The 27,979-nt window shown below is 45.0% G+C and overlaps 1 protein-coding gene and 1 long non-coding RNA gene across 4 annotated transcripts in view; one reads left to right on the forward strand and one right to left on the reverse strand.

The window, feature by feature from the left end:
* LOC103544320 (urea transporter 2) overlaps window positions 1-27,979 on the forward strand; it is a 193,556-nt gene that overhangs the window by 48,637 nt on the left and 116,940 nt on the right. The window lies entirely within an intron of this gene.
* On the reverse strand, window positions 918-27,928 carry LOC139084557 (uncharacterized). 3 transcript variants are annotated; one of them, XR_011542033.1, is made up of 3 exons: window positions 27,726-27,928; window positions 2,517-2,642; window positions 918-1,017 (listed from the first exon to the last, which is right to left on the reverse strand). It is a non-coding gene; the product is annotated as an uncharacterized lncRNA (long non-coding RNA). The 3 variants fall into 3 exon arrangements; XR_011542035.1 differs by lacking the exons at window positions 918-1,017; window positions 2,517-2,642 and adding exons at window positions 4,187-4,376; window positions 5,354-5,450; XR_011542034.1 differs by lacking the exons at window positions 918-1,017; window positions 2,517-2,642 and adding exons at window positions 4,187-4,376; window positions 5,354-5,956.

A 27,979-nucleotide genomic window follows, 5' to 3' on the forward strand; every position in this document is an offset into this window, starting at 1 on the left:
GGAAAGAAAAAATACATCCTTCAAACATTAGCATATTGTAAAATCTCAGTTCACTAGAATTCTCAGGAAATGAGGCATTCTGGTTAAATGAATTAGCTGGTTAATGAGACCCAAGATCTGTTCTTTGTCTGCAATTCTTGCTCATTTTCCCATCTGCTATGATATCTGATCCTTGGCCAAGGGGCAACCAGAAAGCTCTTCCTGTTTCTGCTCTGGTTTTTGGAAATCTTTCTAAAATGTCAGATTCTCACTTTCATTTTATACTCAGTTGAGTCTAGTGAACATCACTGGGCCATTGTTTGCTCATGAAGGATCTTGCTAACACTATATAACACTTGATGTTAATGACAAGACTGGGATAGATTATTTAATGTACTTCCGTTATTTCTGACAACTTTTCCAACTTGAGCTGAATGTGACAAATAGACAAAGACTCTGTTGAAAATGTAATTTGTTTCTACCTTTTTCTAGTCTGGAGTTTATGTGATGAGAATAAAAGTTAAGAAATTAAGATTCATTGAGTTCTCACAGTACACAGGCTCCCTTCATCAGTGACCATCTCGCTGAATGCCCCTCGCCACTCTGTGAGGTTGGTATTTCCATCCTTGCTTGTCAGTTGAGGAATCTGAGGCTTGGGGAACTTAAATAACTTGCTTGAGATTGTAAACATAAAGTGATGGGGCTGGAACTTGAACCTAACTCTGAGTTCATGGTTAGCAATGACTGTGCAAGGGACTGGGGTATATTTCTAACTGTTTGACTTTGAACAAAAGCCCCACTGTTAACAATCCTATATGGAGGCAAAATGGAAACATTTGGCGGTTCCTTATCTTTTGGAGGTCACTTTTCCTGCCTGAGCCTCAGTTTCCTCATTTATAAAATATGCAAGAAGTGAAACAGGTCTCTACTTACTAAACAGTCCTTATCCACAAGCATGAGTGCCTTTTCTTTACCTTAGTTGGACTTGGAAATATAGGCAGTGAAGGAGACAGATCAGTTTCTTGTCATCTGAGGACACTTAATCAAAGAGACAACATGGCAATGAATGAGTAAGTCAAGAACAAAAGGAGAAGATGGACTGTCTACATTTTCTCAAACCAATAAAATGCACATTAACTGTAAGTAAAGAAGCCAGATATTCCAGAGTTAAACCTTCAAATACAGGGATGCTAAGAGCATTGACTCCCTTCTTCTTAAGCTGTCCAAGAGGACTTCCTGGAGGAGGTGAGATTCATTGTATTGTGTGTGAGAGAGAAAACACTCTGAAGAGAGTCATAGGTGGTGTGTTCTAACAGTCTTCTAATGCTAAGGGAAGTCTCTGAGGCAAGAGTGGGATGGTCTTGAAGAAGAAGGCATGAAGCCCATGTTCATTTCCCAGGGCTGCCATAACAAAGTGCCACAAACTAGGTAGCTTAAAACAACAGAATTTTATTCTTTCACAGTTTGGGAAGCTAAACATCTGAAATCAAGGTGTGGGCAGGGTTGTTTCCTTCTGACGGCTCTGAGAGAGAATCTATTCCATGCTTCTCTCCAAGCTTCTAGTGATTGCTAGCAATCCTCAGTATTCCTTGACTTGTAGACGCATCACTTTAATCTCTGCCTCTGTCCTCTCATAGTGCTTTTCCCTGTGTGTCTCTGTCTTCTTCTTAAGAAGACAGTCAGTCATATTGGAATAACAGCCCACCCTTCTTCAGCATGACTTCCTCTTAACTTAATTACATCTGCCACAGTCCTATTTCCAAACAAGGTCACTTTCTAAGATACTGAGAGGTTGAGACTTCAACATATCTTTTTGGGGGACACAATCCAACTCATGACAAAATGAATAAAGCAGAGAGGCTGGATGTGAATAGTAGCAAAAGACCAGAGAAGTGAAAATACCCAGGTTTGCTGGATTATGCGGGCAGCGAACCTGAGGTATTCCTGGGCTGCCAAAGGCAGATCAATCAAATACATTCCCTGAGCCCTGGTCTCAGTAGGGCCTGTCACTGGATGCTGTGGGCAGGCCATCCTCTCATGTCTTCAAAGACCTTACAGTCTAGACCTTACAAAGAGAGGAACTGCATCCGCTCACAGCTATTCAGATCACAGCTCACCACAAAAGGGCTCTCCTAGGGTAGTCCTTCCTCCCTCCATCTACTGTCTACATCCTGCTCTCTGGCCATCTATCCCGCTCTGTCTCCCTCCCTCCCTTCGTTCCATCCTTCCTTCCTTCCTTTTTTCAACAAATATTTATTGATTACCATTATGTGCCAGGCATATAGTTCTAGGTATTCCGTTCTACTGGAGATACCACAATGAACAAAATAGAGAATAACAACAAAAAATCCCCACGCTCATGCAGCTTACATACTAGCAGAAATCGACAATAAGCAGTAAGCATAATAAGTAAATCAGGTAATACTTTCAAAGGTTTTAAGTTCTTTGTAAAGGGCGGGTGGGGCAGAGTAATGAGGCATGGGAGTTCAGGAGGTTGGGCTGCACATTTTCTTTCAGAGTGTGATGAGCTGACTTACATTTGATTGAGTTCACTGGCTGCTAGGTAGAGAGTAGACTGAGTGGCCATGGGAGGAGACTGGAAGCAAGTAGGAGGCCATAGCTAGCATCTGGGTAAGAGTTGCCACCAGCTGAGATGGGAAAACCTGTGGAGGAAGCAGGTTGAGAGAATGATCAGAGATCAGTTTGGAATGTAGGGCAGAGAGATAAAGGACACAGTTGGATATACAGTTCTGGAGTTCAGCAGAGAGGTCTGAGTTGGAAATAAAAATTTGGTGTCATCAACATATAGATGGTGTTTGCATTTGTTATCCATGGCTGTGTGACACATTATTCCAAAGCTTAGCAAACTAAAATCGTATTCATTTCCTTACACATTTTCTGAGGTCAGGAATCTGGGAGCAGCTTAGTGAAATGGCAGTCCCGGGGTGCCCTGGGAGCCCAGAGGAAGGAGCAGTGAACTCCAGGTGATTGCAGAGATTCAAGGAAACTTCATGGCAGAATATGGAGCCACTGAAGGGTGACCATGGGGGCGTCTAGAACAGCTGGAAACAGCTTCAGGGAGAAAGTTTGAGACCAAGAATAAGAGAAGCATTGTACCTGTGGGGAGGGTGAAACCAAGGCCTTCTCCCCCATCCTGGGCTTGGGCTCTATCTGTGAAGTGGGGTTATTCCCTGCTTCTAGAAACCCTCCTGCCAGGACACGCATGCTCACTGCCATAAGAGGTGGAGCCTCAGCAGGCCCAGCTGAAGGAGTTTATGAGGCCAAGAGCTGGGTGCACCTCCACACAGGTGGGAACTGCAATGGCGTGGTCTCCAAGCTGAGGATCAGATCAAATCCAGACCCTGCCTTTATCCTCACATCAGCCAGCCCTGCTGGAGCCAAGCCAGGCAGCCCCATCGATCCCAGACCTTGCAGGAGAGCCTTTGAAATATGACTGCCTCTTCCTGGGCCTGCTCCCCGCGCCCCCATGGTGTCATTTCCAAATCCATTACATTCCGATGGCTTTGGGATCTTTTAATTACATGTGACGAAGCCTCGCCGTTGCTGGAATTAGACGACCTGTGTTGACGATTTATAGGCCTCAGCTTTCACGCAAGCAGGGTAATAAATAACATGAAATGGGCCCTTCAGTATTAAAAACTTCAGAGCTACCCACTAAGCCATGACAGAAAGAAAAAAAAAAAAGGGTAAAAAAATTTAAAAAACAGTAATGTCTGTGTCTCACGTGTTTAAAATACTGTATGTGAAACAGAGAATGTCAAAAATACGGGGTGCTGAGCAATAGGCAACTCATAAAATTTTATCTCTGGTATGAGGATTTCCAACCACATAATGAGGACTTTCCTTTTTTTTTTTTTTTCTTTTTTTAATTCTGGGCAATTCATGCCCGATGAGGTGACTGACAGGGCAGGTTGGCTGGCACACCCATTTTGCTTCCCCAGATTTAATGACAGGGTCAGGACTAGAGGGGTAAGCCATCCCCAGCCCCAGGTCCCCATTTGATCTCTCCTCCTGGCCCCCTTGACCAGCCTTGTTCCCTTCCTCAGACCTTTGCTCATGATGGGCTCTGTAACTGGGATGATGTCCCCACTCCTTTCCTTGCAACCACATTTTCGAACTCCCCCCCAAACTCTCCTCCCAATGCCCAGAGGCCTCCTCTGACCTCACACGGCACCTACCCCAAACACACCACATTCAGGGTCAGTCAGATGCTGCCTCAGGCAGTTACCAAGCCCAGTGGTGCTCGTGGGCCTTATCTGTCTTGTCAGAGTGGAGGCTCTGTAAGGGCTGGGCCTGGGTGTCTTCCTTCCTTTCTTTTCCATCTTGGCACCTGGCACAGGGCTCAGCACATAGCAGAAACTCCACGAAGCTTTGTTCTTGCAATAAAGAAGCCAAGAATCAGGAATTCAGCTTGCTTCCAGTCCAAAGAGTCAAGAAATAGCCTGTGAAAGAGGATGCTGGAGGGAAGCGATGGGGCTAGAGGAGACGAGGAAATGCTTCATCTCGGCCCTTTGGACTGGGAGGAACAGGAGCCCAGGATACCTCAAGCACAGCGGGGCCTGCGCATAGGGCAGCAATACAAATGAGAGTTGAAGACTATTGGGGTTCAAGGCTGTTCTGGAAGCAGGGATATTTTGTGCCCCTCGGCAGCAGAGTCTTTGATCTTCTTGTCAGTATTCTGCCTCTCCCATGATCCCACTGTATGTATGTGTCCCAATCTGCTCCCAATACGTTATGAGCCCAATTCTGAGAACAGATTGGTCCACTGAAGTCACATTGCCCCTTTAGCCAAATCTCTCAAAGCAATACCCCTCATAGGTACCTGGCCAGCCTAGAGATAGGCTGTCCCTGGATGACGTACCCACCCCAGTCCAATCATCCACCTGGAAGGAACAGGCTTCCAGACACCAGCTTAGCTGCTCAGGTCAAGGAATGGACCAGGCTTGTGTCTATCAGGGAGCTGAGGAAAGACAGGCTTTCTTGGGGCTTCAAATACAGAACAGTTCACAGAAGAGGAATAACTTGATTTGAACCTTAAAAGTTGGTCCAAGTTTAGGTAGAGGTAATTCTAGACCTGAGAGTGTCTAAGAACCAGTTCTAGCACCGTCTAATGGCCGTTAGATGTCCAAGCTTCATAGATAAGATAATTTACATTTTCCAATCTGAAAGAAGAGAGAGAATTGGAAGAGGGCACAGAGGTACATGATGTGTGAGGTCATTGGGCTATCTACTTTGCCAATGGCTGATGCTTCTTGATGAAACATAGTCTCCTTAAGGACAGCAATCACGGCCATCGCATTTACTACTGTGTTCCCAGTGCTTAGAACAGAGTCTACACAAAATAGGTACTTACTTGTTGAATGAATTAATCACGATGAAAGGCAGAGACCTCTTCCTTGTAGGAGGGTAACTTCTTTGACAGATGGTAGGAGGTGCACCTATCCTAGGGGCTTGTTAGATGAAAGAGAAAAGGGCCTTTTGTTTCTGAGTCCCCCAGGCATCAACAGGCAGAAAGCCTGGCTTAAGTTTTCGGCTCTCTTGCCTGAAATAGCCTCCAGGACAACTCCAAAGGTATATTTCCCTTCTTAATAGTAACTTTCTAATCCCTGGGCTTGGAATTCCCCAAGGGCATGCCTGAGAACTGCAAGCAGGGGCTTTGGAAGTCCCAGGAGAACCCAGAGTGGATGGTCAGGGTCAAAAACGTTGTTACCAAAGACTGCCCCTCTTGAAAGATGGCCAAGGGGAAAAGAGAATCAGGCTAACTCAGCAACGCCAGTGTCTCAAGTGTAAAAGGTAGTAGAGTGGAATTTTGGGGAAGAATGGGGAAATGGGGAAATTTGATTTAAGACACAGAAAGCAATGTGCCACAGGACGATTCTGTGTGATTTGCGATTCTTCTTTTCTCCATGAACTTCCTGCAATGGATGAACAATGATAGTATCCATAAAGATGCATCCTGTTTCATATAAGAAAAAAAAGAGTTCTTGAAATATTAAGTAAAATATTTTTACTTTTTTTATTTTTACTAAAACAAAATGAATTCCCTTTCCCGTTGACTTATGTTACTAGATCTCATAGAATCAGTGAAGTAGTAGGTGTGGAAGGTATCCTAGAGAGTTAGGTTAAATCTCTTACTTTATGGATGAAGCACATGAAACTGGGAGCATCCATAAAAACAGTAAAAACATGATAGTGAGGTTTCTGCAGTGGGAGGGAGAGTTGGGGTGACCAGCATCCGCCATTTGCTCACTGTAGTGCCCTCAGAGGTTGGACATGGCCTCTGACCCCTGGGCTGTTATCTATTTAATATTTAATGTTATTTAATATTTGTTATTTAATATTTATTATTTAATATTATTTATTATTTAATATTTGTCTTTAAATTGACCCACATTTTTCTTAAAATTAGCCTTACCCTAATAATAACTATAGTATCAGGGTTTTACAAAGATGATAGCTAGCTAGATAGCTGTAGATACATACACATATATATATACATAATATCTATAGTATATTATAAAATATATTATTTATTTTATATCATATATATAACTGCACATCAAAATAAATATATAAACATTAAAATAGGAAATATTCATCCATAGATGGCCTAAAATCATCTTGTATACCACTAGTGGTATATGCTTGCCCTTTGGAGAGTACTAGACTAGATGATTATTATGACCTCTTCCAAAGTTTTGAGATTCTCTCTTTTCTGAAAACAAGTTTGGTTTTACGAATATTGGCTGTGCCTAGTGCATTTTCCCTTTTTCTCTCTACCTTCCTGAATCATGGCCCTGCTCAGATCTCACCTCCCCCGAAGGCTTCTATGCAGAAAAGAGAAAACATAGCAGACTTGAGATTGCCGTCTTTAGGAAGTCCTGCTTACAAGGTTAGCCTTTGGCTGGTGTCTGGGAACTTGGATTTTAGGCATGTTCCCACCATTCCCTAACTGATAAGCGTGGCTCCCTGCACCTAAACTCTATGTACAAACAATGTGGTTTATGCTGAACACCTGCTTCCTTCTGGGAGTCAGGAATTTTGGTATGTGCTAGGCAGAGGGTGTCTATGTGACCAGCCTCCAGTAAAAACCCTGGGCACTGCATCTCTAATGAGCTTCCCTGATAGAGGACCCTTCACGTGTGTTGCCACAATTTGTTGCTGGAGGAATCAATCATGTCCTGTGTGATTCTATTGGGAGAGGACTCTTGGAAGCTTGTTCCGATTCCCTTCAGACTTTCCCCATGCACCTTTTTCCTTTGCTGATTTTGTTTTGTATCCTTTCACTGTAATAAATCTTAGCTATGAGAACAACTATATGCTGTGTCCTGAACCGCTGAGGCTGGGAGCGGTCTTGGGGACCCCACCTACAGCTTGCTTCCATGGCCACTCCACCCTCCAATTCTCTTCCTGTTCTGAACCCCTTAAGCAACTTAGAGATAAGTGCAATCATGCAACTCTCCCCCTTGTTTTGTCAATTAACTTACCACTGTAATATCTGTTGTCTCTCTCCCATTCATTAATAAGCTTCTATAAAATCAGGAAGAGTTTCTTACACCACTTAAATTCGTATTTGTGTTTGTGTCTAATGATGTCTTATTCACAGTGATTATTCTAAGTTTCTCTTTTTAAAAAGAATACAAAACAGAACAATAAATGTTTTGGATACAATATGTGGTTACTGTAAAAATAACTTAGAAAATACAGAGAAGCAAAAAAGAAGAAAATTATAATCATCCATGATTCCCTACCCAGAAATAATCATTTTAACTGTTTGGTTATATATCCTTTGTAGTCTTCTTGCTAACCATAAATAGCTTTTATAAAAATGATATCAGGATTTTTGCTAGTTACCTTTTTTTACTTAATATATGTGTTCATGTGATTACATGTTTATCAGTAATGTCATTTTTAATGATTACCTAATAACTCATTATGTGTCCCAAACTGGTGACTCTCGAGCAAAGCATCACCTATAGACATGTTTTTTATGTGTGCAGCATAGTATTGACCTGCCCAATATTTATAAATAATACGTTAGAATTAGTTGCCCGTATCTGAATATTGGGAGACTCCACATAAAAGTCTGTATTTTCTGCTTTAAAAAAAAAATGGTAATGCCACATTCCCATAGGGCCACATGGATGGAGCTGAGTGGAAGCTGCCCTCTTTACATGGAGCTTGTGCTCTCTGTTTGCCTCAATCCCCACTGTGCCCTGTGGCCTCTCTGAAACTGAGGCTGAAGATCAGTTGCTATTTATCATCCTCTTGGGCTGATTTTCTTTTGCCACAGTCGGGAGAGAAGTGAAATATTTCTTGTACTCATATATCTATCAAAAGCTAGACCAAAAGGGACAAATAAAGAAGGCAGTTTGTTTCAACAAAATTGAAGAGAACATATTTTTGCAGTCCCCAAACTGTGTGCCAAGGAACTCCAGGGTGCCACAGTGAACCCATGAGGGCATTGCAAGATATTTTTAATTACCACGGAACTCACCATGAAACTCAATACTGTCAGTTACTGTGCAAACTACCAGCTTGAGGGAATTCAAAGTTTCAACGTTAGATCACACTGCATATGATATCATTGTGTCTTTACAAAGCTGGGTTTTCATTGGTTGCTGTGTTAAAAAGAAAGTACTATACAAAAACCAATGTGAAACAGGAAATGAGAGTGGAAATGTCTAATCTAATTCCAAGATGCAATTAATTGAACAATGTTCAACAGGTGCACACATCCCATTAGTAAATAATTATGATTATTTAAGAATTAAATGTAAATATTGTTTTTTCTTTCAATTTATGTGTAAGATTTTTTCAAACAGCTACTAAGTTGTTAGGATATAACTACTTGTTAATTTATTTAGACCGACATGCTTAAACCTAATTGAGGCACTTGTTTTGGCCCAGGGATGCTCTAAAAAATGTTACTGAGACAAAGTTTGGGGACCTTGGGCATATTTCTGTGGAACTAAAGGTATTGCGCTGACTGGTTTCACTCCTGCCTGACTGGTCTCAACCCACATGGCCACTATGTTACTAGAGCTTGTAACACCTGTCTGAGATACATCTAATGCCTATCCCCTGTCCCTAAGACATTTGTATTGCTTTTTACCATTTAATAAACAAAGAAGAGTATCTTCATAGCTAACATTCCCATACATTCAAGATTGTGTTCTTAGAGTAAGCTCCTAGGAAAAGAATTGCTGAATTAGATTAACCAAACTTTTAAGGCTTTCAAAAATTACTTCTGGATGGACTCAGCTTCATTTGAGAATCCCCAAGGCAGAGAAAACTGCCTGACACACAGGTGGTGCTGAATACGGGGAACTGAGTTGAATTGAATTGAATTGCATTGAAGCGAATCAAATCAAATTGAATCTCTAAAAGCACTGGGCTATGCTCTTACTTTTGTTTGCCTATAGTTGCCTCCACCTGCAACACGGGCCCTGGAAGCAGCAGTCAACCACACTGGAACAGGAGAGCTCTTGCTGTGAAGACGAAGCCTGTGACAGGTTCTTTAACAAAGAACCTCTCTGAGCCCTGAAAGGCTTAATAGTTAAGTCTGGCTTTGAAGCCAGCCCCATTTCAAATCCACCGCTGACTAGTTGTTGACTTTGAGCACATTACTTAAACTTCTGTGACTCAGTTTCCTCATCTGTATAATGGGAATAATGATAAAACCTATGTCTGAAGTTGTAATGAAGATAAAAATGAGATAATCTGTGTAAAGACTTTGCACAGTACCTGACACATTTTAAGCTCTCAATGATAGTCGTTAATTTTATTTCTTCTCCTGGATGCTTTTGGATGTCCTCAAACCAAGACCTCCCTGGATTTCCATTCCTTCCTACAGGCTGGCTGCTCTTTCTGTTGGTTGAAAATGTGGGGAAGACACACCAGACCATGGCCAGCCTTCTCAACCCAGGAACTAATCGATTTCCTATCATGGTCCCTGGACCATTTGGAGGCAACCTAAGCAGGAGGCACTTTCTAACCCCTTTCTGGTTTGGACACAGGCCAGGAGGTCCAGGGCTCCTTGTCCTGGGTAGAGGCAGCTAGCTACCAGAGCAAATAGTTCTTATAGGTACAAAGCCAGGAATACTGCCATCTGAGCTAAGCAAAAGGAAAAAGAAAAGAAAAATTGTTATCGATTTTGGCTTAAGAAGCGTGAAGGGTTTCTTTCTGATCTTCATCATGTTACGGACCCATTGCTTTGATCATTAGAGGGCCAAATCCACACCTGTAACTTGTCCTCTCAGGGATGATTTTTCTCGGGATATTTAAAGCCTGAATTTGTGTCCCTGAAATGCCTGTGCCCCTTGCCTCCAGTCCCCTCCTAGTCTGTCTCAGCCTGTAGTGATTCCTTCTCTGACTCCTTGGGTATCTTCAGCCAACAGAGAGTGGTGGAACGGGAATCAAGCTGCTCTAGAATAAACTAAGCCAGACAAAGGGAATGCCTGCAAGCCCCCATGGATGCTTGAATTCCACAGCCTACGTTGCAACTGATAGAGGTCTTTGTCTGAAACCCAGGAGCTGCCTCTGAGTCCCTGTCCTGCCCCTTGTGGGCCTTCTGGTGACAGCCTTGACCCTCAGTTTACTGACCTTTGTTAAGATGGGGATGATAACGTCTGTGAGATGATAAAATGAGATGACCTCCATGAAAGTGCTTTGTAAAATACTTATATAACTATGAGGAATTTTTAACTAAGAAAAGAAATTGAAGCCCATTGTTATTGATCTGGCCCAGATGACTTCTTGTAGAAGAGGGACTTTGGACAACAGAAGGACAGCATAGCAGACGGATCATGAGAAAGTCTCTGAGGGCCAGAAGGCCCTGGATGAGGTGGAAGAACAAAATGGTGGGTCTGGGGTGGACAGAGGAGGGTAAGACAGAAAGGTGAACAGGGTAGGAAAATGGATTCAAATAAGACTTTGTAGCCCAGAAATTGGAGACTTTTCCAATTAATTAATTATTCAAAGTATTATTGAGACACTTCCAAGGGCTCAGGCTGGTGCCAACTTGATTTCAGGTGTCAAGGAACACTATATTCTATGGGGAGCGGGATCGTCAAAGTCAGAATAACCAAAGAATGATCCAGTAGTGTAGTGAATGCAGGGACAGGCGTCCAGTGGGAGCTCTCGAGAAGAAGGAGGCACGCCTGACATGTGCTGTCATCCTAGGCTCAGGCTGAGAATGGGGGTGGGAGGTGGGGCATGAAGCTCCCAGAAGAAACTTTTGTGCCCCGTTAGCTTTTCCCAAGAGCGTATGAACAAGATTTCCTTCAGTGAGGGACAAGACCCCAAGGAAGAGTGATTGTAGATCAGGGGAGAAGAGTAGCAGAGGAAGCAGGCGAAAGAATCACAAATTTCAGAGCTAGATGGGGTGTGTTCACCCCCAATCCAGCACCCCAACTGTACACAGCTGAGGCTTACACAGCTGATGTCACCTAACCTGGAAGTGGAAAGGAGATCTCCAGTCTCATCATTCAGTGATCTTTCAACTCTTTATGATGAACTAGATGGAGCCAGGCTCAGGAACCTGGACTAGGGGGACAGGCTTGGATGGCATGCTGGGGCATCTGCAGTGGGTATTATAAAGGCCCTATACACCTTGACTAAGGTGAAAAGGGACCCCAGAGAGTGGAGAGAGAGGGCATTCTTGATCAGTCCCATAATGGTGCCAAATGTTGGCTTCTCCCATCTTTCTTCCTATGCTCCCAATTCTCCTTGCTTCACAGCCCGGATATGGGGTATATGTTGCAGCCTGAGTGGAAGTAAAATGGACCAAGGGCTGGGAATATGACCACAAGAGGCTCCTTCATCGTTCTCTAGATTGGAGTAAAATCGGAACTTGACTTCTGGTCTATCGAAGCTCTGCCTCCAATGGATACCTGGTGCCGGTAAACTCGGGCATCTCAAATGGAAGGCTAGGACATGCTGGGCTTGCAATTCATACAAACAACTGATATTCAGATGTGCTACAAGCATGACAGGGCCAGAGCCAGTCGAGCTGTGGGAAGCATTTGGGAAGAAGAGTGGAGCATCTGCCTTCTCAAGTCTCGCACACCACTTCTGCACGGCTTCGGCTCTGCCTTCCCCAGACGGGAGACAGCTTGTTCTGGAGACACTTGTAAACATGAAAAGGAAGAAGCAGGGAAGCAGAGGGGAAGAAATCTATTCTACCTCGCAGCTTTCTGTCTATACCCCAACGGAGCGAGAGTAATTTGTTATACCTAATGAGCAAGTGCCGGCTTATGTGGAAGCAAAAATGCCAGTGGGATGATAGGGCAAGTTGCTGTGGGAGACCAAGACCTCAGAGAAGTTTGTACAGCCTGGCAAGGGAGTCTTCACAGGAGGAAGGAGCGACTGTCTCCTTCCATCAGGGTGATAAGCACTTGCATTTGCACTGAGTTTTTTGTGTTTCGAGGCTCTTTAGCATCTATTGTTATAGCTGAGCTTCACAACCACCCCGTGAAGTGGGTAGTCTACTGCTCTTTTCTCTATTTTTCGGGTGAAAAGACTGAATCTCAGAGGAGTTAAAGAAATTGTCCAAAGTCATGAAGGTAGTAGATAGATATATCTCCAGACGTCTAGTTTCCAAATGCTTGTTCATATGCGTCTTATCACTCAACTGAGGGCAATGGGGGAGACTGAGGGATATCAACTATACAGAACCCTATAGAAAGAGGAAAATGGACAATTTAAGGTGAATCAAAGTCTCACTTCACATAGAGGAGGACAAACCGTAGACCTTGTTACCAAAGAGAAGTTTAAATAAATGCATGCATTGCAATTGGAGCACATGACCAAGGAAACCTGGGATGGGAGTCCCTAGGTGAGCAGGATAGGGGTCCTGCCCTGGCCCTTCTATCTTTCCAGGCCGACCTCTCAGCACTGCCCTCATCTCCTATGCCCCAGCCACAAGAACCACAGGTGCTCCCTGAACCCATCAGATTTTTCCTATTTCCATGCCTTTGGGTATCTTCTTCCTGAAACTTTAAGTTCAAATGTTAAGATTTTAAAAATCCTGTAATCAGTTCATTGCTCCCTCCTCTGAAGTCACATTGAAATGCTGGCGTGTCCCCCCATGTATCTCCTCCACTAGACTGTGAGCTCGTTGAAGGTAGGGACTGTGGTCTCTTCATCACTCAGTCCCCAGCACCTGCCAAAGGGCCTGGTACTTATTAGGATCCTAACAGATGTTTACTAATTGAATGGTTCCATCATCATCACCATCTTAATTTAAAGCACATTCTTGAGCACCTCCTTGGGCTGGTCATTATGTAGGCAATGGGGTGTGAGATATTAGCCTCATACTCAGGACTCATGGAGACCTTTGGCAAAGCAGAAAGAACATGTGCACTATATTGAATTCAGAAGATTTAATTAATACTATAGGACTCCAAGTATGGTGAAAATCTGAGCTGTTCAAAGAAGGATCTGAAGAGCCTTGAAGGAAGAAAAGAAGTTACAGGACATTCCAAGACTTTATTGAGGGCCGTTCTGGGCTGGGTTCTGTGGCAGCTGCAAGATTAACATGAGGCACAGTCCCAGTTGTCACAGAGCTGAGAGGTACCAAGCCAACACAGCTGAGGCAAATAGAAGTAAATGAAGGACTATGTGCTAAGGAGCTGTCCGTTTCTGCCATGGAGTTGTCAGAGAAATGAGAGCAGGAGTAATTAGGAAGACTTCCTGGAGGAGGTGACATGAGCTGGGCTTTGGATTATATTTAGATACAAGAAGATAGACATTCCTGGAATCAAAAACAGTCATGGGCCTAGAACAAATAATTAATCAATACGCCTTGGAACAAGCAACAAGGAGCCCTCAATCTATCCTCTAACCTGGGACAGGTTCCATGGCAGGCAGATAAGACATGAAGACATGACGGCTTCCTTTGCACTAAGACACTAACTTTTTTTTAAATATGGAAAATTAAAAAAAAAAGAATTCCAGATGGATTTTAAACACAGTGGGGAATTGGGCGGTGTGACGGCAGATGGCTATTTCAGCTGCACGTGGGTAAAAATAATTTCAACTCCCCAATACCCAGAACTGCTCTGAACTTGTGAAAACCTCTTAAAGAAAAGCTGCACTGTGATGCTCCAAGCACAGAGCTGCAACAGATGGGGTCCGAGGGCTTGGAGCTCACCAACAAGAAAATATCTACCGTGGCTAGAACAACAGTGCCAAGACCATTGTGGGGAAGCTCCTTTCTCACCAGATTCTGTCAGGGCTGACTCTTGATTTTAGCCCAGGCTAAGGAAAATTCTCTGGAATTTCTTCCTCTAGGTTGGGAGAGAGGAGAAGAGAAATGAGTCAACTTGAGGGCTATGTGTAGGGGCTGTGAGATGAAGACATCAGGGAAGCAGAAAACATCCAGAAGGGGATAGTGGTGAGTGTGTGCTCACAGGAGGGAAGGTGGCCCCAGATGGGGGCAGGGTGATGGCTGTGAAAGTTGACACTTCTGGGTGTCTGATGGGCTTTACCATGGTAGGCTTGGTTTTCCTACATTTACTGTTATCTACACTACATCCAGAGATGGAATAGGGGACCTATGTGGAAGCTCACTTTGTCCATTTGATGGCCACCTCTGGAACACTGATCTTTTGTCACACTCTGCTGTAGGGCTACAAGAGTGAACTGATCACAGGAGTGAGGGAGTCAGCCAGGACACTAGCGGTACTATGAATCAGGCATTCTAGAGGTCCAGTGCCAGGGAGCAGACAGAGATACTAGGTAAGGACCAGGAGGGCCGTATATCTACATCCCCTAGGAGATTAAATTCCAAAGGAATCATCTAGAACAGGAGTGGTTGACAGGAGCTGTGGGCTAGTTGGTCTCTGGTCCAAGGTCCAGGAGGTCAAAAGTGCAGGTGGGAGACCTTGAGGTGAGTTCTGATCCTAAACAGAAGCAGTCCTTTCTGCTTCGTCTAACAGGTCCTGGTGGTTAGCAACAGCATCCACTCATGATATGCATCATGGTTTCCTGGACAGTGTGGCTGGGCGGTGTGTTGGGTGCACATTAGCTAGAGGGGGAAACAAGTCACAACAACACAACAGAAAGGATGGGAACACACTGTGACATCAGGGGAAACTGAGTTCTGGAAAGGAATAATTTACTGTGTCTCACCCAGGTTGGCCTCCCTGAATGAGGTGGGATGAGGCGGGCAGGGCCACGGTTTATATACAACAATGATTCTCAATTACAAACAGAATAGGAAGGTCACTCCAAATGGATTCAAGGGAACCAAGGTCAAGACCAACCAACCTCAAAGAGGAACAAGTGACGGGATCTGGTTTAGAGTCTGGCTTATGGACTGGACTGGGGCTCAAGGGCCAATGCTAGCCCAAGAAAAAGGAGAGTGTGCTTTTCTTTTGTATTAAACTATTCAGGTCAAGGCAGAGAAACATTGACAAAGGATACTTCTGCTTTATTGGTTCAGAAAGAGACTCAAATGGCTACTTGTGTTTACATACAGTGGGAGGAAGGATGGTGCGGGCCTGAGGTGAGGGTTACTGCCCACCAAGCCAGCTCTCATATAGCCAGAGTCTGTGCCCACCTCATTCTTATCAACCTCCTCAATACTGCTCTTCCCTTCTCTTGCTCTCCTCATCCTTGTCTGTCATGTCCAGGTGAGCCTAACTTCCTCAAGAGGGCTCATGTGACCCACTCTGCTCCTTCTCACTCCCATTTCTTCACTCTATCTCCATAGCAACTGCCAACACCAATGATGTGTCATTGATTTCCCCCTATGGTCAGGATCAGCCACCAACAGGAGGCAGTGCTTTCTGCCCACAAATGGCAGTTAGGTGGATTACTGGGGACAGAGGAGGCTATGAGGTGAATGGGGAGAGACTCATGGTAATGTTGGTTGTGGGGTCAGCCTCCTCCTAAAGGCAAGTGAGAACGAGCAGTGCTGACGCGACCCAACGTGAAAAGTCAGGGAAAGATGCAGAGGGCGTGGCTGGAGCCTCCAGGCAGGCTCTGGGGAGAAGCAGGGCCTTATATGGCTTGTGCACGAAGTGGGGGCCTTCAGGCAGTGAGGAAAGGGGAGTACAGTCACAGGTCTGGAAATTGAGATTTTCTCAAGAGCCCCTGAGACTGCAGTAAGTATTATTGCATAGTATTCTTATAAGGGTTTGGAGTTAATTTGCATCTCATATTCCTTTTCATAATAGAATCAAGCACTTCGATTTTGAGATTTTTCTAGACAAATCCCTTCATCCTGTAGATTTAAAAATAAGACCCAGAGAAGTGAAATAATTTGTTAATGGCAGATCTGTGACCCATATAGGGCTCCCAGTACCGGGCTCTTGTCCATATATGTTCTTTATTATTAGTCCAGCCTTTCCTTGGACTTGAAAGATACAACAGAGGAGAGTGAAATGGGCCTGAGCAAATGCTCCATGCAACCCTGTCAGGTCAGGAAGGAGGGACATCCTCTTAACAGCACCCTTACCACAAAGCCAGGAGGGAGCATGGCTGGGCTCGTCCATCCCCCAGGCTCCTCTCCTCCCTGCATTTGTTTGGCTTTCCCTCCTCTTTTCTAGTCCCCCAGTGTACCCTGGAACTGGGGCACTCGCTCATGTCATACACACTGTGTGCCCATCACGCACTCTGGATTCAGCAGTGGACACCCCAGACTAAGGTCCTATTCTTAAGGAGCTGATATCCTGATGGGGAGACACAGACAAGCGCAAATAAATATGCAGTCAGGTGGTGTTGAGTGCTGTGGGGGAAAATAAGGCAGGGAGAAGGATCCAGAGTGCTGGGGGCAGACAGTGGCTGTTAGACGAGGTGGGGAGGGAAGGTGGCTCAGATGAGGTGAAGTGTGAGCAGTGACCTGGAAGGGAGAAGGAGACTAGCCATCAGAACAGCTGGGACAGGTGCCTTCTGGGCACAGGGTAGCAGCAAGTGCAAAAGAAGTGATGTGGTAGCTTGCCCGACCCATTTGAGGAGCGGCTGGGGGCCGGTGGCTGGGATGAAGTGAGCAAAGGAAAGAATAATAGCAGATGAGGCCAGAGCAGGAGGCCATGGCAAGGACTTGACTTTGACTCAAAGCGAGGTGGCAACCATGAGACTATTTAAGTGTAAGAGGACCTGGTGTCCTAAAAGGACCACCCTGGCTGCAGTGCTGGGGAGAGACATGAGGGAGCAACAGGGAGAAGTGTGCTCAGGCCATGATAGTGATCAAAGTGAGAGGCGATGGTGACCTGGATCAGTGTAGCAGACCAGGGGCTCCCAAACTTCCCAGCTCAAAGACCCTACTTTTGCATTAAATAACCTGCCAGCATGATAACAGTTACCATTTTAGTATCTGTTGAATGGGCAAACATTTAATGTCCATATTTCTAAATGAATCTACCTTGCTCACATTGCAACAAAATTTGCATACGTTCAATAAAGAGTCGTAGGAGGATGCATGCAAGTTGCATCGTTTGTTAGGTCTGCAGACTACACGTTCAATGAGTAGATCATTTTCAGACCCTCTCCCCCCATTGTGGCCCCAAAAATAGGCCCGTGATACTTTGCTTCTCTCACCTTTTCCGTTACATTGGCCAGCCTAAGCCCTATTTCCTCAAGCCTCTTTGCTAGAAGGGTCTGACAAGCTCCTGTGGGCTAGGGTGTCAATGCGCGATGATGGTAACTGAGCAGGGATTCATAACTTGGAACTGAACCATAGTTGAGATTTGAAAGATCCAAGCACAGCCCGAAATTGCAGGTAAAATACGGTGTGAGTGTATGCAATATGAGGTCAACTTCCATTAGATTCTCAAGGGTCCCTCACTAAGAAAAAGAAGGTGGAGGGGGGTAAGAGCCACAGTTTAAAGAGTTAGTCCTCCCAGTTACTATATATGTTTTAACAAACACTTTCAACGCTCAGCCCCAGCAGTGAGCACCACATGGAGGAGGGCAGACATTTTGAATCCGTAAGGCTTCAATTCCCCCCAGCAGAAAGATCTGCACAATCTGTAGATAAAAATGTAACATCTCTGATTTCAGAAAAATAACTTTCTTTCCCTCCTAAAGCTGGTCTTGGACCCTGCTTCTGACACGCTCAATATGAATTTGTGTAATGAAAAAACTGTAGTCATGCGTCGCTTAATGACAGCTTACATTCTGAGAAACGCATCATTAGGCGATTTCATCGTGGTGCAAACATCACAGAGTGCACTTACACAAACCTAGGTTGTATAGCCTACTACACACCTAGGCTGTATGGTACTAATCTTACGGGTCCACAGTGTATATGCAGTCTGTTGTTGATGGAAATGCCATTACGCAGTGCATGACTGTACAAGTGTTCCCATTTGAGAAACAAGAGGAAGACAAGATCATTCCAAAGGAACTTATGTATTTGGAGCAATAAATAAATAAATAAATAAATGATTCAAAGCCTGTATGCTACCTTTGGATAAATCATGCTTGATTTGAAGGTCAAGTACGTTAAAATGCCCTGCTTCACTGAGATGCATGAAGGCTGAAGCTTGTGGTACGGTAGAAGTATTTGCAGGGTATAATTATGCACCCCTTCACCATCCCCACTGCCTTCCACGTGATGTGAAACAATGTGTCACAGTCCCCTACAGTCAAAGCAGTAATTTACAAGAGTCAGCAATTCCGCAGGGCAGGTAGGCCGTATTTCAAAACTGGAAAGGGGGTTGGGGGGACTAAGAGGGGGAGCCAGCCGATCAATTTACAAAGATCCTGTTTCTCTGCCACTCTGTTGACCTTTCAGGCAAGACCTAATGCCAATTAGCTCAGTTATAAAGTCCATAATTCTTGTGGGGAAGGCCCTGTGTAGCACATGATCATTTTACAACGTTTGCCCTAATTTGCAGCCCCCAAACACGGACTCCTGGGGCTGCAGGGTGGGGGTGGGGGGAGTTTGTTGGCAAGCGATGGGAGCAGCTGGAAGGGATCACAGAGCACAATTACTGTCTGCGCATGGCCACATCTGGAAAACAGCTCCATGTTGGCTTTAAAACAGTATTAATGAAGAATGGAACCTTGTGCTGGGGAGGATGGGGCTGGGGGGAGGGGGCGGTGGGAGGAAGTAAAGGGGGGCGCCCTTCTGGCCAACTTGGTGGGGATGAAAAGACAACAAAGAAAACAGCAGGCAGGGTATAAGACCAAATCCAGGGAGAAGAGGGTGTTGACAGGAGAGGGGCAGCAGGGAGATGCTGTTACTTTAGGCAGAGGTCTCTAAACCTCATTTTTGCCATCTTCAAAGCTGGGCGTCCATGCAGGACTGGCTCTCTTTGCATTAACTGAGCAGACATTTGTCCATAGTGTGAGATTTTAGTGGTGTCCGGAAGATTCCCAGCTAAAAGAATATACCACACCAGGACCTAAATTCTACCACCAAGCATTTAGTCCTTCGGTCAGGGGTCCCTTCTTCTGAGAAGGACTTGAAAATGCAGATACACCTGCTCCTTTTATGATACCAGGCACATAGTAGTTGCTCAATAAAAATTTGTTGACTAGAACTGAATCGAATGAGCTAAATAAGTTGTTTTGTGACAATGACCAAATTAACTTGTATCTCTGATTTATCAGCTATAAGGGTTACACTAGACCAATGATTCTGAATTGTGAGGGCACAGGGTGGCATGTCTTTCCAAGGAGTATATCAAATTCCATGGGGAGGGGAGAAGGTAGCATTCACGGTTTGAGAAAGAACATGCAATAGTATGACATAATTTTACATCTGGAAAACCAGAGTCTGCCCCTAATACGAGAGACCTCTCTAATGCAATGTACAGAAAGAGATGCTCAGCAGAATCTTCCTGGCTGGTGAAGATTCATAAACTGATCTTAGAATTCAAAATGGGCACTTCCCACACCACCAAAAATTCAAGCATCTCTAGATGCCCCAGGGAAGCAGGGAAATCTATTTTATCATGGGTGGAACAAGACTGAGAAATTCAGAGCGGCTGAATTTGCGGCCTCCATTGAGTTTAATGGTCCTCCATCCAGACAGATCAGCCGCTTGGGTTCCCAAGAGCTAGGTACTTCTAAAGGGACAGCAAGGACAAATTGCAAAGAAAACAGGGAGTCAGGGAGGTGTAAACAAACTCGCCCGCTTGCTTTGTGCCTGTTCCTCTGCCTGCCCAATAACGCATCTTTGGCATTGCTTAGGGATATGGAGCACACGGCCCACCTTAGCATATGGTTTAGCATTTCCCTGAAAACCCAAGGGGAGACACAGACCTGTCGAGATGGAAGGATCTTATCCACCTCTACACCTGAGGCAGAAATTCTCTGTCAGTGTCCCTGACAGGGCACCCTTCATCCTCCATTTAGATACCCCCTGGAGATTACAGAAACTAAGACCTTTCATGCAGACCTGGGTTCAAGTCCGACCTTTGAGAGTTCACATAATCTTTTTATACCTTGATGTCCTTTTCCATAAAATGAAAATAATAGCACTCACTTCATGGGATTATCATGAGTATTAAATGAGATAATACATCTTGCTATGAATTCCCTGCTGCTTGGAATTCTAAATTTCTATTTGTGCAATGCAATCTATACGCATTTACGTCTGACCTTACATGCAACCTGTGTGTAGCCAGATTCAGGGTGGGTTGAGCATGTGTGCCAAAAATGATGTAGGCAGTTGTTTCTGCCAAGAGTTGACCCCTCACACGAAGCACCCATAGAGAGGGATGCTTGTCTCACTTTCCCGCTCCTGAGAGCACACTACTCCTACACCCTATTGCCAATATTAAGCATAAAAAGTTTACGCATTTAAGAATTCTTTGGATTGCTCCTACTGAAAGAAAGCATTCCTCACATATTCCAAATAAGCCCAAAATGATGTATGTGCAAACCTGAGGACAACCGGCTTCCTGCTACAATGCAGTAGAGCATCAGGCCCCACCCACAAGAAGGGCTCAGATAAGAGTAAGCAATGCTAGTGCAGGCAGCACCTTCACTGAAAGAACAATCCTCCTGGGTTAGGAAACCCTTATGCTCTAAATTCTCAGTTTTGCCCCCATGGAAGCACTACTCACAGAGTTGAACCTCTCACCCAAGTGACCATCCATCAGGTATTTGACGATGCTATTTTGTACCCTCCATCACTCTTACCCTCTTTCTTTACCCTACGCTTCTTTCTCCTTCCCTAACAGTTCCTGATGTAGGTCCCCTCAAGCCCTGCCACCCTGGTCTGGATGTTCTCTGTGCCACTGTCTCTCGTAAAAAGGAGGTGCATGCTCAGGCCAGGCTGCTGAGCCCCACGAATGTGTCTAAATTTTCATTAATTTTCCTGACAGCCCTGTCACACTGTGGGCTCAGGGACCATGGCTATGCACTCTTGAACTTCCTAAGGAAAAGACATTTGGAAGTAGCCTGGAGCAGCTGGGTTTGACTCACGCTCTCCTCTCATGTCCAAAAAATGTCCCCAACCCTACCTCTTTCAGGGTCCCAATTCCCAGCTTCCCTGGACTTGGATCATGGCCATGAGAAGGTCTTGCCTTCATAGGACACGTCAGAGGCCCCACATGTTGGGCCTGGGGTGTGTGAGTCAGCATCCTCCCAGTGCGGTTTCCTCCCCCAGCTTTGCTTGTTCTGTCTGGTGGACCAGCTTTCTCTCTGGAGTGCAAGGAGCCTCACCCACTTAATTAATCTAACCTGGAGACTATTCCCACTCTTACAGCAGGTTAGGCACTTAGGAGAGACCATCTCTAGACCCACATGAGTGCGACCCAAGAGGATGCCCTCCCCCCAACTCCCAGTTGGCTGTAAAAGAGTAAATTCACCCTGTGCCTGAGGATTTCGGTATTTCTATGTGTGACACAGGCATGAGCCAATCTGATTGTCCCTGGCCCAGCACAAGGTGGGCATTCATCAACACTCAGAAACACTTCAAGTATAAATATTTGTGTCATTCTGGATAACTCCCATTCCTGGCCCATCATCTACCTTTCTGCTTCATCTCCTATAGTCCCTCCTTTCTAGCCACTCTGTTTACTCACTTTTACCCAACACTCTTTGCCCTCTTGCTTCCACATCTGTCTTTCTCCTTTGCCAATCCAAATACTGTCCGTCTTCAAGGTTCAATTCGAGTGCCACCTGCTCTGTGAACCCCTGAGGATCCCGCCTTGAAGTGAGCTCACCCTCTCTGGACAACCATGTCTTATGACACTAGTATGCCCCTGCCTCAGATGGTATTAATCTCAGATGGTGTAAACTGCAAATCTGGTTTACCCCACCCCACCCCACCCCAATGGAGCCACAGGAGCTCCAATACTAGGCACAAGGCAGAGAAGGTGGAAACGAGAAAGGAATGATGCTGAGGAAGATAGCCTCTGGGGGACCACACTGGGCTAGGAACTTGTTTCTCATGAGCAGGAAGAGAATTTTTAGGAATTGAGGAGGTGTAGAACAGAGAAGAAATCAGAAAAGCAGCATCAGCACAGCAGGATTGCACAGGCTCTGCATACCTTCTAGGGAATAATAATGTCTAACCTCCTCAGTGAGGGCATATGGAGGGGGGAGCCGAAGCCAGGTGCTGATCACCTGTTAATGCTTGCACCTCAGCAAGCATAAAAAGTTCTAATTCTCCACGAGTGCTCATCTGGCCAGAGATACCAAGGGACAAAGTGTTACTTGGTCTCTAATGACTCCATCTTCCCAACCACTCAACAGATATGTTTGGGTTCTCCATGTGCCCAGCACTGTGCTGGGCAGATTAGGGAACACAAGAAATTATAAGCCAAACACAATCAGTGCCCTCAGAGAACTCACAGTGTAAAAGAAAAGATGAGACACCTAAACAGCCATGAGGCTAGGCCAGGAAGCCTGAGTCAGATGGAGGGTAGAGGCACCAAGCATTTGGGAGGTTAGAAATGGAAGCATGGTGAAGACCAAAAGGTATAGTTGAAGTTGAAACCCTTAATCCAGTGGGAAGATAAGATTTGAGTGGGGCCCTGATGACAGGGTAGAGTGGGCTAGAAAGCGAAGAATAAGATGTTAAAATGGGTTGGTATGCTCAGCTCTGCTCAGCAGAGAGAAGGTTCATGCAAGCCAGCCAAAGTGGGAGAGAACACCAGAAAGACCACCTGGTCAGTTTGTGGAAGGCTCCAGTGTCCAAATAGGATGTTCAGATTTTATCTCTCAGGGAAGCAGGAAGTTAGACATCTCAGACGGACAAAGGCCTATGGTATAAAATACATATGGTTCTCACTTTCTCCTCCAAAGCCTTTCCATCCTGGACTTGCGTCAGGGTCTCCCCTAATTACTTTACAATGATATTTTCATTTTCTAAAGAGGTGGTCATGGCACTCTGGGTGCCATTTGACCAGATTACTAACATCTAAGGGACTGCTTTGTTTCCCATCTCCTCCTTGGAATAGACTCAATTCTGGGCTCTGATTGGGGTACCAAAACCCACAGGATCCTTCATTTGCTGCAAGCATCAGCCCAAGGGCTCTTCCCTGGGGAAGAAGATGTTTGACCAGGCTCTCTGGCCTTCAGGGGATAAGGAATCAACCACATTGAGGTCACAGGTGGCCTCTGGACCACCTGTGAGCTCACGTCTTCTAGTTCATTCCTTCATCCATTCACTCACTCATTCATTTGCCTATTCATTCTGACTGGCCAACATTTATCTGGCATCTATTATGTTAGCCACAGTGATAGCATATTATTTGTATAGCACTTAAGAGCTGACAAACTCCTTCACACATTCTATTTATTTAAACCTCAGCAGCCCAGAAAATTTGTATCATCCCTTTTCTAAAAATAAGGAAGCTGAGAGTCAGGGAGGCTATATGGCTTTGTCCAAAGCCCACAGGTCCATAACTGGCCATTGCTACACCACTGGTGAGGACCCCATCCCTGCCACCAGGACCTCCTCTCTATCCTGGGCTGTCCCACCACCACCTCCTTTCTACCCATAAACCTCAGGTGTTTAGCCCAGTTACCTCTCTCCCTCCCAGCCATGACCTCTGATTCTCCTTCCTGAGCCTTCTCCTCCCCAGGACTGACTGAGGAATAGAATGCTGATTCCTGATGTCTCCTCCACCTTCCTGGCTGCTTCTGAAACAAACAATACAATTGCATTCTATGGGATCTCATCGGGAGACCCTACAGAAGAACCAGAAGTAAAAGCAAGTGATGTTAAGAAACCCTGGCTGGAGGTAGCCTGATCTCTGAAATGAGAATGAAACTCAGCCTCAGGTTCAGAGCCCTCTTCCTCAAAATCTCCTTATAGAGGGCCTCCAAGCTCTGTTCTCTCTTACAGTCCCGGGGTGCATTCCCACATGCCCCCACCCCTCTCCAGGAAGGATCTCTTTGACCTCAACTCTGGAAATTCTGAACAATGTGTTGTAAACCCATCACAGAGGATACCAGATTACTCTGTTGTTCTCACCCCCCTGCTTAGCACTGAAAAAGTCAACCTAGGTCCTTCTCAGACAGAGAGATACAAAGATATAGCATTGTCACTGTCACCAAGATATAAGCTACAGCACAGGGCAGTGTGTGGATAAAGTCAAGAGAAGAGTACAGATAAGAGTTCTGAGAACTAAAAGGGAATAGGGAGTCAGTGGGGGACGTGGATTCACCTGGGACAGTGGCTGGGGCCAGGCAGAAAGTTTTACGAGTGAGTCTGTGCTATAAAATTGAGTGCTGTAGGGAGGACATCCCAGGTGGGGAGCAGGTCAGGAATGAGCAAGGTGTGTTTTGGGGACAGTGAGGAGGCTGGCCACCATGAATCAATGGGCAAAGTGCCTGTGTAGGAACCAGCCAGCAATCTGAGACTTCACCTTCAACTGTAGACAGCAGAAGGCCCCTGGACTTTTCTCAGAGGTCATGCTTCCCTCCTCATGTTCCCTACCATCCAACTTAGTCTGGAGAAGCTCCCTGGGGAGGGTAACAGCAAAATCAATGGCTGGTTTACCTACTTCCAGGGCTGCTGATCCAGGCCAGCTGTTCCAGGGGCCAGGCTAGAGGTGGCGTCTATTACTCCCGCCCACATGCCCGCTTCCCTGGCCAGGCTGAGGTCACACGGCTGCAACTCACTACAGAGGAGGCTGGGAGATGGGGTCTGGGGTGGGCCAGGAGGAGGGGCATCCTGCCAATCCCTACCTCACAGACAGCCATGGACTCACCAAGCAGAATTAGCAAATGTTAACATTCTCTTACTTGCTTCAGATTTTTATAATGAGAAGAAAAAGTATCCAGAAGAAGTTAAAGAGTCTTGGGTCCCATTCCCCATTCCCTTCCCTCTCTCCCGAGAGGCAAGCCCCGGCACAAATTACATGTATTTCTTTCTCATCCCTGTGTTCACACATGGATGTATTCATATGGATCCATAAAGCGATATGTAGTATTTGTTTACATGGTAGTGAATCTTCCTAAATTGTATCTTAACAAACATATTGTTCTGCAATTTACCTTTTTCACTCAGCAGTTCTGTTTTGGGAATCTACATATATTGATAATTCACCTCATTTCCTTTATTTTAACTGCTTTAGAGCATGTCATCATATTCCACATTCTCTTTATCCATTCCCCATCAATGGACATTTAACTCAAGTCTTTTTTATTTTTTTGTCCTTTGTTTCTGTGCAAACAATGCTGCATTGAAGTCCTTGTACCTATTTCTGGAGGCGTGCAATTTATCCTCATGTTGTAGAGAAAATGTTGAGACCCTCCATTCTAGTCGAAATGCAATGACTCAGCTTCTGTCACATGCAGAACACCAAACTCAACAGAGTAGATAATGCAAAGGATGCATCCAGAGGGGGTCATGCCTTGGAGGAGCTTGCAGCCTAGACATCACTATAAGCCTGTGAGAAGCCTGCATGCTGCAAGCTCTAGGACAGTGCCCGGACAGCCCATATTGCAATTAAGAGATAACGTGCAGTTGAGTCAACAGAGAGGCGTTGAAGGCAGTGAGATGAAGTGGAAAATCTACATGAATATGACCTTGATAGGGGCCTCAAAGAAAATACAAGATTTAAGTGCTCAGTGGTAAGTGTTCAATGAACAGAGGAGAGGGCATTCCTCCTGGCAGGGGGAACAGCAGGAACAAGTACCCTGGGGCAGGACTAAGCATGGAATGTGAGCTGTCTAGTCTGGCTGGAGTGCCTGGCTGCGATGAGCTGGGAGCCGTTCTTCCATTTGCAAAGTTGAGCTCAGCCCCACATACGGGATGATGTCCATGTGGCCTGTTGCCCTGGGCAGCCAGCCCGGGTGGTATTTTTCCATTACTCTGAACAGAAAAGAAGTTCAGTCACTTGTTGATAGCAATGTGACCATTCAAGGAGAAAACAATTAGGGATGCTGACCTCTGGCCCCTCAAGAGGAGGGAGGGAAGGAAAAAATTCTCCCCAGGGGGAAGAGGCCGGGTGGGAAACATCCAAGAGGGTAATTGGTAAATATTATTGTTTCAGTCCGTGTTTGCCTGCTCTGCTCGGGTCCCTCTGCAAGTGGTGCCTTTAAATCACACTGTCTGACTTTGGCAGGTTTAATTGAGTCGCCACTGAAAAAGAAATTATCCCTGTGCTATTAATTTTTATAGTTCCTCGGGGCTTTTAAAACGTGTTTGGATTTTCTAGGTCTTTGAAAATGAAAACATTAAATTTTATTAAAAGGAAACACAGAGGGGCTGACAGGACCCAGCCAGGCCCTGACGAGACTCTGGGTAGAAAGGTTTGGACCCTCACAGGCGGTGCGACAGAAGTTTTGCCCCTTTTAGAATAAAAGTCAGGTGGTCTCCAAGGAGGTATGATGTCAACTAGACCCACATTCCCCACCAGCTCATGGTGGGTGCTGTTGTCAGTGCCATCCAGACCCTGTCCTCATGTCCAAACCATCTGCTGCCAGCTACAGGCCAAGGGAGCTCTCTGCAGGGCCAGGGGCTACGTGGGGAAGACCCAGCTTATGGGAGTCAGAAACTTTCACAGTTTAGGGGACCCTCCGGTAGAAAAAGAATTCAAAATTCAAAATATACAATCATGTTTGAAAGTGAAATTGTATTTACAGAGAGAAAAGAAGTCATAACATATTACAAATTTTGAAAAGCTGACAAATTCCACAAGCACCACAAAATCTAAAATAATTGTCTGACATGCATCTGTAATACTTTTTTCCTGTATTTTTTTTTTTGGCTGCAAACTCTTTGATCATCTCTTTGAATGACTATCATTTTTGAATATCATTTTTATAGAGAGAATACAAAGATGATTCAGTCTCTCCTCTAAGAAGTTGATCCAACTTTGTATTTTATTATTCACGGTTTGGAAAGGTTTCTTTCAGTCTCATAATTTGTCACTCGTAATGCCATGTGAATTTTCAGGATTGTTATCAACTCTGGGAAAACCTTTGTCAAGTATCTTTCATATATGAGCTATGAGATTTCAGGGCATTTCAACTTCTCTTTTACAGCGACAAATCTAAAATAGTCTTTGAATTTATGAAACTTACTAACCAGATTGTCATCGATGTCCTCATTGTGGTGGCACATAATGAGTTTTATGTTATCTCTGTCAACATCAGTATTTCCTGTCAAATCAGCAAGACATTTAAACATGGGGATTCTGATAAATTCTGTGTCGGTAATTCCCATCAAAAAAGAAACAAAATGAGTAGTGCATTTATAATTGTATTACTTTGCGTGATCGAGTATAATCCTGACAAGAGAGCACTTTCATTTTGACTAGGTGGTGACGAGTGCAGAATCCTCTGCTTTCAATTTCACTCACCAGATGATTGGATGAATTTCCCACCAACAGGCTTCTGGCTCTGCAGGTTATAGACCTTGTTTTTCTTCCACTCTCCCTGGACTTCCAGTTCCGAGCAGCAGAGACACGTCCGCTCAGGTCTCCATACAGCTTCGAAGGGGCTCTCGTGGGATGACACAGAATATGTCTGTGCAGTGAGCAGCAGGGCATTCCTGAAAGCTTGGCTCCACAGTGACAACTAGCAAAAAGTGAATTACACAGAGAAGCAACTACAC

This window comes from Equus przewalskii, chromosome 7 (genome assembly GCF_037783145.1).
Source record: "Equus przewalskii isolate Varuska chromosome 7, EquPr2, whole genome shotgun sequence".
In the NCBI taxonomy this organism is placed as follows: domain Eukaryota; kingdom Metazoa; phylum Chordata; class Mammalia; order Perissodactyla; family Equidae; genus Equus; species Equus przewalskii.